This window comes from Puntigrus tetrazona, chromosome 7, assembly GCF_018831695.1.
Source record: "Puntigrus tetrazona isolate hp1 chromosome 7, ASM1883169v1, whole genome shotgun sequence".
Classification (NCBI taxonomy): Eukaryota; Metazoa; Chordata; class Actinopteri; order Cypriniformes; family Cyprinidae; genus Puntigrus; species Puntigrus tetrazona.
The window spans coordinates 17,295,618-17,305,789 of record NC_056705.1 but is presented as its reverse complement, the minus strand read 5'-3'; the positions used below and the strand labels follow the sequence as shown (position 1 = coordinate 17,305,789).

The window sequence follows — 10,172 nt, the reverse complement described above, 5'->3', positions numbered from 1 at the left end:
TTTCTACGTTTTCTGCCAAGACATTTTCAGCCGGTTCAACGAGAAAAGTGAATATACGCAGACCAAAAAGCTCTCGAAACAGTAAAGGAGTTGTACACAAAAATTAAAGAAACAGACGACTTCTTTCGATTTGCTCAATTTCTACCTCTTCCACCGTAACGACGATTTTAACAGTTGAGATTTGCCGAGAGGACGTCTAACATCATGTACGTGCTCGTGGCAGAGGGTTTGATGTTGCATCAGAGAGAATGAAACCCTGCTGTATCCTTCACGGCGCATCATCATTCCGCGCCAACGCCACGCTAAGCGTTCAGGTTCAGGGCAACGTGAGACAGAAACCATCCACCTGCATAACTCGGATGCTGCGATGCTCGTATAGAAGTCCTGCGTTTTCAGAGGTAGAGAGAGTGGGAACTGCACCGACGCCGCATCCCGGAGACTGAGGAGAACGGAAGCCCGAAGAGCAGAGAGATGAGAACGGCAGGGCGCTCCACTGCAGAGCCGAGCTCCAGCGCCACAAACCCCACCTGACGGAGAGAAAGAGCGCGTGCGGCTTTCATTGTGTGGGGAAACGACGAAAACGATTCTGTCATTTGAATTTACTTAAATCACGCTCCGGCGGCAAACTAACAAAGCTTGGCGCCGAACGGACTTAAGTACATTTTTTAGCTGACATGTCATCAGTCATTATTAATTATCATTAGTAATTAAGAGTCCACGCAAATTCACTATCTGCTGCCCTCTCGTGGTGACATTTACACACGACGCCGTTTCTTCTCTGGCCTTGCTTTATGATAATGTCGCTCAAATTGAGCATCATCTCACTGTGCGATCAGATTCTCCTTATATTACATAAGAGAGATTTTCGCCGTTTCCCTGAAACGTATAATCTTAAGCCTGATTCTGTTGATGTCAATGACTATTACATGGTAGATCAAATGAGAACACATTAACACACACAAAATAATAATAATACGAAAATAAAACCAATAGTACGTAGCACAGAAGATATGAGATACGTTATTCCCTTTCTTGCAGATGGTGTTCTGGGCTGGTGGCAACATGAGATGGCGTTTCGAGACTAAGGCACAACAGCTTTAACAATGCCCCAGATAAACTGACATAAAATTAACACGTAATTAGGATGAGAGCCTTTGGGATACCGCACAATTATCACAAGTGCTTGGGTCTTGCTTCATGATTAATCCAGGCAGATGTTTTCATTATGATTTCTACAAAAAAAAAAAAAAAGAAAAAGAAAGAAAAACCTAATGCAAGCTGCATAAGAATTCATTAGGAAAAGTGGTTTGTTCCATTGAAGATATCCTTTGCCCTTAATATATTTAAAAGTAGCATCAGATTTCTTTGGTGCTTATTTTCTCTAATATTGATTTATTAATAAAGTTTTTTTTTTTACTACTGTGCACAAAAAGCTTAAATGTAGCCTGTGCAAAAGAAGTAATTCAAAAAGGATTTATTATTATTATTATTTTATTTATTTTTTGGGACAGTGTGAAGGAATTTCTTTGGAAAAAGAATTCTGTTCCTTTTCAGACTGCCAAATAAATTGAAAAGTCAAAAACAACTTAAAAGCGTCATTAAAGATCCTTTTATTCTAATGGTGCTGAAGCAGGAAAATTCAAACAAGACCTTGGAGACCACACAGTAGTGAAAAGCCCCTGACAAACATCAGTTCTTAATCTCACTCCTCTAGTTATCTCCTCTCTCTCTCTCCTCTCTCTCTCAAAAAGCAGATTTAAGGCATAAGAACAAAAACCAGCTTTCTGTTTGGCGGAGGTTTGACTACAGTGGAGAGATGGGTATGAGCCAACCTATCTCCCAAATACATGGTTGTCAGCCAAAAAAAGCTTCAATCTGTCTGTTTCCACTGAGAGCCAGATGAGGAAACTTGCGAGGATTTCAATTCACATTCATAAAAATAGCAAAAAACATATCTAACATTTTATCATAGCATTTAAAGCATGCATATAATTTAATAAAAGCTTATTGGAACCGGATGTTGTAATCATCATAAAAAAAAACAAAGAAAAATACCAAGTGTACCCCACAAATGTTATTACGAGGGGAAAAAAAAATTAAACATGATTTACATACTCTGCACACATTTTGAATGTGTGAGCTTGCAAAAAGTCAAAGGGATCAAACTAACTTTAACCATTTATTAAGTGATTAAAGAAAATCTTTACTTCAGAAAAAAGGCCAAGAATATAAAGCACACCATAACAGATTAATGATTAGTGAAACAAGTGGAATCATACCATTCTTCTTAATATAATCACAATAGCTTAAGTGTCAAAAATCAAAGTGTCTCTGTATGCTAGATACTCTCATGTGTGTGATAGCTAGGCTTGTTCTATCTCCACAAGAACCCCCATCACAGTCTTTAGGGTGGAGGAACATCACTGGTTTGCAGCGTGAGCCCCTATCCGTGGCTCTGGGAGAGCAGCCTGATTTTCTTTTTCCTTCAAATCAACTATTGCAGCGTTGATATCATCCACCTGCAGTGGAACAAGCAACCCGTAAATTGTAGATACTGACACTTGACTATAAAACAAGTTTTATAAAACAATATTTAGTCTTGAAGAAACTTGAAATAAGGATTGATTCACAAGAAATCTAGTGCAGGAATTTCATTATTTTTATTTAATACTAATATTATTGTTATTGCATTTTTCTGTCAAATGATTAATCACATGCAAAAAAATTTTTTCTTTACATAGCATATGCGTGTATACTATGAACATTTAAGATCTATATAAAAATACCTATGCATGTATATGTTTCAGAACGATAAGGTGTGTGTATATATATATATATATAAACTGTTTTGACAATTGTAATACATAACACCTATGATTTGATACATGCAATATATGTCATGCAACTTTTGTGTTTGTCTCTATATTTATAAGTGAAGCCAATGTCAAATTTAGCTATAAAATACGAGTATTATTACAATTTTTTTTCTTTGAAGAACAGTATCAGAATCTTCAAATTGTTTTAATTGATCTAATCTAATGAAGAAGGGTCAAAATTACAGCAAAAATACTAAAACGTCATAACCAGTATAGGGAGCTTTGAAAATGATTATTTGACCTAATCTTATCTTTACCTCAATACAGATATGATGCATCCTCCAGCTTTGTTCTTCTGCAGAATCCTGCAATAGGGCTTTCTCTCTCCCAGAGGGTGCAGAAGCTCTAATTTGGTGTTTCCCAGTTCTACAAACACAGTGTACACCCCGTGCTCAGGGAGTGGTACGGTGGCGCTTACTTGAGCCCCCAGCACATCACGATACAGTGCTGTGGCTTTCTCTAGGTCTGGTACTGCGATAGCCACATGATTCAGTCTGCCTAACTTCCATAATGACTGAGGGACACCTTGAGCGACAAGGTACAGTCAGACGCAATGCCCTCACTGAGGGTAAAGTGTGCCATGCACACCTCGAGAGACCTGTAACTACAAGAGAGATTAACAGCTGCAGCATGGGCGCATTAAATACAGAACAAAGTAATCTCTAGGCGGACTTTATTCACAAAAGCCGTTAAAGAGTAAGACACCGACAAGTGCAACGTGTGCACTTGAAAGCAGCTCTAAATGTTGCAAGTATTTAAAGGAAAAAACATAAGAGACAGCAAACAATATCGATTTACTACAGTTTACCTGCAACCTTCAGTAAAGAGGAAGCCATCTTTGCGGTCATCGCAAACACGCAAAACTTTATTTAAACAACTCGATGCATGTGTTCAGCTATGATAATAGACTCATAATTTACCCATATAAAATGTTCGTAACATGTCAATTTTTAAAACATAATTATTGTATACTAAACTAGTAAATCGGTATGTTAAGAAACGCTCCGATCATATGGAACCTTCTCTGTGGAACGCAACGCGGCGCATTTTGTTTCCAGGGGTTGTATTTACCAAGCGGAACGTTACGCAGAGACCCATGTGAGTGCAGACATGGCGACCGGGGATGGCAGCACGTTGGAGAGCTGCTTAAAGTTACTAAACAGCGACACAGCACACCTGGAGCAATTTCTCAGGTTGGATGCACGCTCTGTGATTAAACTATTTTGCTGAATGGTTTATTAATTTAAGATAGGACAGTTTCTAATGTTAAACGAGCTGAAACGCGTATCGGGTCACACATGTGCAAAAATCTAACGTTGTGGTTACGCGTTTAATCTACGCGACGTTCCTTTCTCTTACGTTTGTTTCATATTGATTGTCATGAATGTTTTATTCATAGGCACAAAGTAAATATGTTTGTTGATACGTATACGCAAATAACAATATAATATTACAGATGTGACATTTCTCTTATCTTTATTCAGTGTCCAGGATGCTCTGGCAACAGACTTCAAATCACTTACCAAGACTCTTTATGATCTGCATAAAGTCCACGCGCCTGCAGACTGCAAAGGAAGCCCACTGGAGCAGTTAGTCATCGAAAACTTCGATGAGGAGCAAATCTGGCAAGAGCTGGAGCTTCAGAACGATCCATTACTGACACATTTTGAGGAGGCAGTAGAACAAACGGTCACAGATTACTCTATAACATTTTTTTGAAGATGCGGAGGAGGAGGAAGAAGAAGATGATGATGTTGATAATGCAGAAATTGCTAATAATTTAGAAGAAGAGAGTGAAGAGGAAGATGAGGATGATGGAGATAACAACAAAGACAAGGAAATTAAGCAGAGGTTAAAACCATCTTCAAGCTATGAGGATGACGACTTCTCTGGTGAAGACTCAGATTTGGACTTTGATGTAGACAAATTTGAGGAAAAAAACAAACGGAAACAGCCAGTTGCTAAATTATCAAAGTTTAAACCTAATAGGACTCCATCAGAAGTAGATGACAGGTTTTTAAATTGTCAGAAATGGAAGCCTTTTGGACGACATGGATAAAAGAGAAGGAAATGAGAGCTTAGGGGAGGAGATAGACTACTTTCAGAATTTGCCATCTGATGATGACGAGGAACTACGCTTTGATAAACCTGTAGCACTCACAAAACAGAAAAAGGTAAACATTTCCTGAGCCTTTATTTATTTTTTCAGTTAAGTTAATTTGTTGCATCACCTTTTATGGATCCAGGGTGTAAAACTGTGGGTTTAATATACAGACGCATGTAAAAGGATTGTGTAACACAGAAGTATCAAAACCATAACTGTATTCTGACTATTGTTCTATTTCAATTTATTTGCTTAGCATAAACATGAATTCAACCTGACTTCTCATGAAACTCAATGTCTTTTGATTTGCAGAAGAAAAGCTCCAGAAATATCAAATACAAAGATTACTTTGCTCAAGTGGATGCAGAACCTGAAGAGATGGATCCAGATGAAGAGCAGGAACCAGAATCTAACGATGATTATGAGGAGATGACAACGAGCTGGAGGAGGACGATGAAGATGATTTTGATATGGATGAGTAAGTCATGAGGATACCTGCTAATGAATTTCTGTTGAAGCCAGATCAAATGCATTTCACTTCTCAATTTAGGGATGACACGGGCGATGGAGCAAGAAATGCTTTACGCAGGTGACATTTGACCTCCCGAAGATGACAGCGAAGGGGAGGATGTGAAGACATCGTAGGTGGAAAAGCCAAAAAAGAACCTAAACCTGAGTCCAAATCATCCTTTGAAAGGAGACAGGAAAAGGTTTGTCTTTGTACTTAATAATCTTTAACTGAAAAAAATTTATTTAAATTCCATGTACTTAATTTTTTCCTTCAGTTTAGATTTGTATTTGTATCCAGTTAGTAATTTTAGTGCCTTTAGTTGGCAATACTAACCCTGACTTGATACAAATTTCAACAGATGGCAAAAAAGATTGAAGAACTGGAGAATGCTGCCTTGTCCGAGAAGCCGTGGCAGCTGACGGGAGAAGTGAGCGCTCAGACTCGACCGGAGAACAGCATGCTGGAAGAGGATGTGGCGTTTGACCAGACCTCCAGGATGGGTGAGAGCTGCATACCGATCGTCACAGCAAAAATGCCTTGAAAGCCTTTATAGATTTGTTCGTTACTTAGTTTCTCTCCTCCACAGCTCCAGCCATCACAGAAGAAACTACCTTACAGCTTGAGGACATTATCAAACAGAGAATCAAAGATCAGGTTTGTTTAAACTTCATGTTCTATGTTTAATGTTCATGTTCAATTTGATCCATGTTTTGAAGAGATAAAGGCAAGTAAAGTGACTTTATGTAGTTTCTTAATCCATTTTTTGTAAATTGTCCATTGAATCGAGTACCACAGTTTACGTAGGAGTGTTTATATGAACGACTGTCTGCTTTGTTTCACAGTGTGCTTCATCTTTTTCTGTTGTGTTATGGTTGTGATTGCGTCTCAGGTGTGGGATGACGTGGTAAGGAAGGAGAAGCCTAAAGAGGAGGTGTTTGAATATAAGAAGAGACTCACTCTTGACCACGAGAAGAGCAAACTGAGTCTGGCTGAGGTTTACGAGCAGGAGTATATCAAACAGACACAGGTGAGTCCTGTCCAACGTTCCCTCTCCCGCTCTTATGTACCGTTCTAAAAACATTTCAGCTTATGCTTTGAGTGAAGTCTAAACTTGTGTTTTATGTATAGAAAAATTTGAGTTCAACCATTCAAAAGTTTGGAATGATGAAGAGCTTTTTTAAAAATATTGTATTTACCAATTTTGGGTTTATTTAATAAAACAAAAAATGAATTATACTAAAATTTGATATAAAAAATATAATATAAAAAAAGAACTGTTTTATATTGTAGTAAAAATGTGATTTATTCCTATGTTGAAAACATTTGTGCTGTAAACAGTATTGTGTAAAATGGTTGTAAATATTATTTGAATAGAAAGTTAAAATAAGAACAGCATTTATTTATTTTTTTTACCATTATGATTGGATTCCCTGTCACTTTTTAATCAAATGAGTAGATATAATTATTAGGCAACAGAATAAGAATTTTTAATTTTTTTTTTAACAAAAAAACAAAACAATGTTACTTACACTAAACCATTATATTATATATATTTTTTTGTGGGCTTCAGGAAAAGAAGGAAGAGGAAGAGAACCCAGCACATGTAGAAATCCAGAAACTCATGGACACGCTCTTCCTAAAACTGGATGCTCTATCAAACTTCCACTTCACACCAAAACCAGTGAGTACAAAAAAAATGTCTTGGTGGCTTGAGCCAGCCAATACAGCATATTCCTGCACGCATGCAAAAACAAACTAAACCGATTTCCAGCTCTGTAAATATAGATATGTTCAAAAAGCTTTCAATTTATAAACAGCTGATATATATATCCGTAAACATGTCGAATGGATTCTGTTCTTTCTCTGTTTAGCATATACCGAGGTTAAAGTGGTTTCCAACTTGCCTACTATAACCATGGAGGAAGTGGCTCCAGTCAGTGCCAGTGGCGCCACACTTCTGGCTCCAGAGGAGATTAAGGTTTCTTGTGACCTGCTCGCATCAATTAAAATTGATCCGTAAAATTCACTTTTAAGTGTTTAGGAAAGAGTTTGCTTTGTCGTTTTTGAGTGAGACATTTACACACGTTAGATCTCACAATCTTCCTGAGCGGTCAATGCATTTTATTTCCTTATCTCAGGAGAAGAATAAGGCAGGAAACATACTCGGAGACACAGAGAAAACCACTACAGATAAGAAACGAGAGAGACGCAAGAAGAAGAAACTGAAGCGTCTGAAGATTCAAGAGCGGGAGAAGAGACAGAAAGCCAAAGAGGCGATGAAAGGAGGAGACAAGAAGAAGAAGAGCAAAGCTGAGGTTGAGCAGACTCTGAAGAAACTTACTAAAGGAGGAAAAGCCAAAATACTCACGGTCAGTAACTAAGTCAAATGCAGCATTAATGAATACAATTTAATTGTGATTTTTGTGTAGGTGTGTGACGCATTTTAATTTTTTTGTTTTCTCTTCTTGTGAATTCGGACAGAATGATGGCATGGATAAGGCCCTGCGTTCCTCTCAAGCTTTCTTCTCTCAGTTACAAGACCAAGTCAAGAGCCAAATCAAGGGCTCAAAGTCCCAGACAGCAAAGAAGAAGAAACAAAAAGAGATCTCTGTAAACAAGCTGAAGTTGTAATGTTGACTTGTGTCAAAAGCAATATGTACAGTTTAATGAGAAATTGTTGTAACCTGACGTTTTTTTTAATTAAAATACAGATTTCTTTTTCCCGTACATTTGAGTTTTGGAGTTTTATCTTTTTAGTTTTTTTGGACCATATTAAACAGCTGCACTATTAACTCTTTGAACAATAAAAATATATTGTTTACTCTAAAAATTCTTGTGAGTGGTGCTGGGAAGGGTACTATGGAAATATAACGGATTACAAGTTATCTAAAATGTAATAAGTAGTTTATTTCAGTTACTTTATTTAAAGTAATATAATAACGGATTACTTTGCAAAATTTCCAATGTGTTCAACTATTAATCATTTTCAAACATGTAAACCAGGTAGGGTTAACCTTACTGTCACTTGAATCAAGCGATACAACACAGCCATCACAAAATCAGGCTTTAGTACTTTGAGATCATTCTGAGGTTAAGTTTAATAGCTATGAAACTTTTATTTTATTTTTTTTAAATCTTGCATAATTGTGCATAAACTCATTTAACAGTTAATTAAAAAAATAAACGTATATAAACTCAAATATGAAATGGAAAGCTATAAAGAAATAGCTATGTTGTGTACGAAATGTTGTAGAGCAGTCACTGCAATTTATGAAAGAAATTCAATCTATGTGGGTTTGTGTGAAGAAATCGTTGTGTAATCGTTACCATTTTCATGAGTAACTTTAATTTACACTATTTTTTTCAGTAACTGTAACTGATCACAATTTACATTTGTTCTGTAATTATGTAATTTATTTGTGAAAAGGGAGGAAAAGCTCTTCACAGATCACCCTGAAAAGAACTGGGAGTAATATATTAAATTAATCTTTCATTAAAATCACTAGTAAACTACATTCCTAATTTTATTTTCTTTGACAAAGTATATTAAAACCTAACTAGCCTAATTGTGGGAATGCCACATTGGGGTTAAAATAATGGTTACTTGTTTTTTTAGTATGTGAATGATTTTATTATTTATCGTGTATAAAATACTTTTTGGGGCTGTTGTAACTTTCAATAAATGCATCTAATGAAATACAAATTCATTAACATTTTGTGATTTACTTTTGTTTACTAAATGAAAAAAAAAAAAAATACTATACTAATGTATATACACTTGAGTCGAGTTATTCATAACACTAAGCAGACAGAAGAGAGGCATTACTGTTGACTTTATTGCTCTGTAATGTTTCCTTACTTTGGTCAAATCTAGTTTCAGCTGTTCTGAGAATGTTAACCTCAGATTAAAGAAAGCTTTTACCGGTTTCTAACCTAGCAAAACTATTAGAAAGTCATATTTAATGTCCTCAGGAACAAAAAAGGCAGTTCTCCATTCAGGTGGCAATTCTCTTTATTTGCATGAAAATCTGAAGAGCCAAATTTTGCATATTGCCTCACAAGGCTCCCCTGAGCTCGCATAAACAAACCTAAAATTAAGACCCTTTTTGACCCTCTACACAGACACAACTGACCAACCGGGTACATCTAAATAACTTCCACACCAAGCTTTGGAATTAGTCAAGAGTCGTTCCATTCACACACACCAAAGGAAAAGTCCTGTGATGTGTTTTGTAGCTTTTAATATCCAGAGAGGAAAAAAAGGAAACAGGTACACATAATCAGGGCCCACAACAAGGCACAGAGGATTTGTACAATATCCCTGTTTTAGTTTCTTTGCATAACTGAATAAATATCAGTGCTGTTTGACAAATCAAACCGTGCTGTTACAAAACACACAGTTTTCATACTCCAGACAGCGTTAGTGGTAAACTACACACATACTGTGCATTACTTCAGACTACTTAAAGGGTATCGGGGGTAAAGGGTGAGTACCAGTTCTAGGAAAAACAAGTCAAAGAATATAAATCGAAAGAAAAGTCCCCAACCATAATAAAAATCTATAATAAAAAAAAAAAGCTACATATCAAACCAAGACGTCACGCTAGTAAAGTAACTCCAAATGAAAGCAAAAGTTCACAGGTGCATTAGCACAACTTTCTCAAAGGATAATGTCTAATCT

At 36.6% G+C, this 10,172-nt stretch overlaps 2 pseudogenes; one reads left to right on the top strand and one right to left on the bottom strand.

Moving 5' to 3' along the window:
* Positions 1-2,363: 2,363 nt before the first annotated feature.
* On the bottom strand, positions 2,364-3,821 carry LOC122347984 (annotated as a pseudogene).
* Positions 3,822-3,942: 121 nt separating this feature from the next.
* On the top strand, positions 3,943-8,218 carry LOC122347985 (annotated as a pseudogene).
* The last annotated feature ends 1,954 nt before the right edge of the window (positions 8,219-10,172 follow it).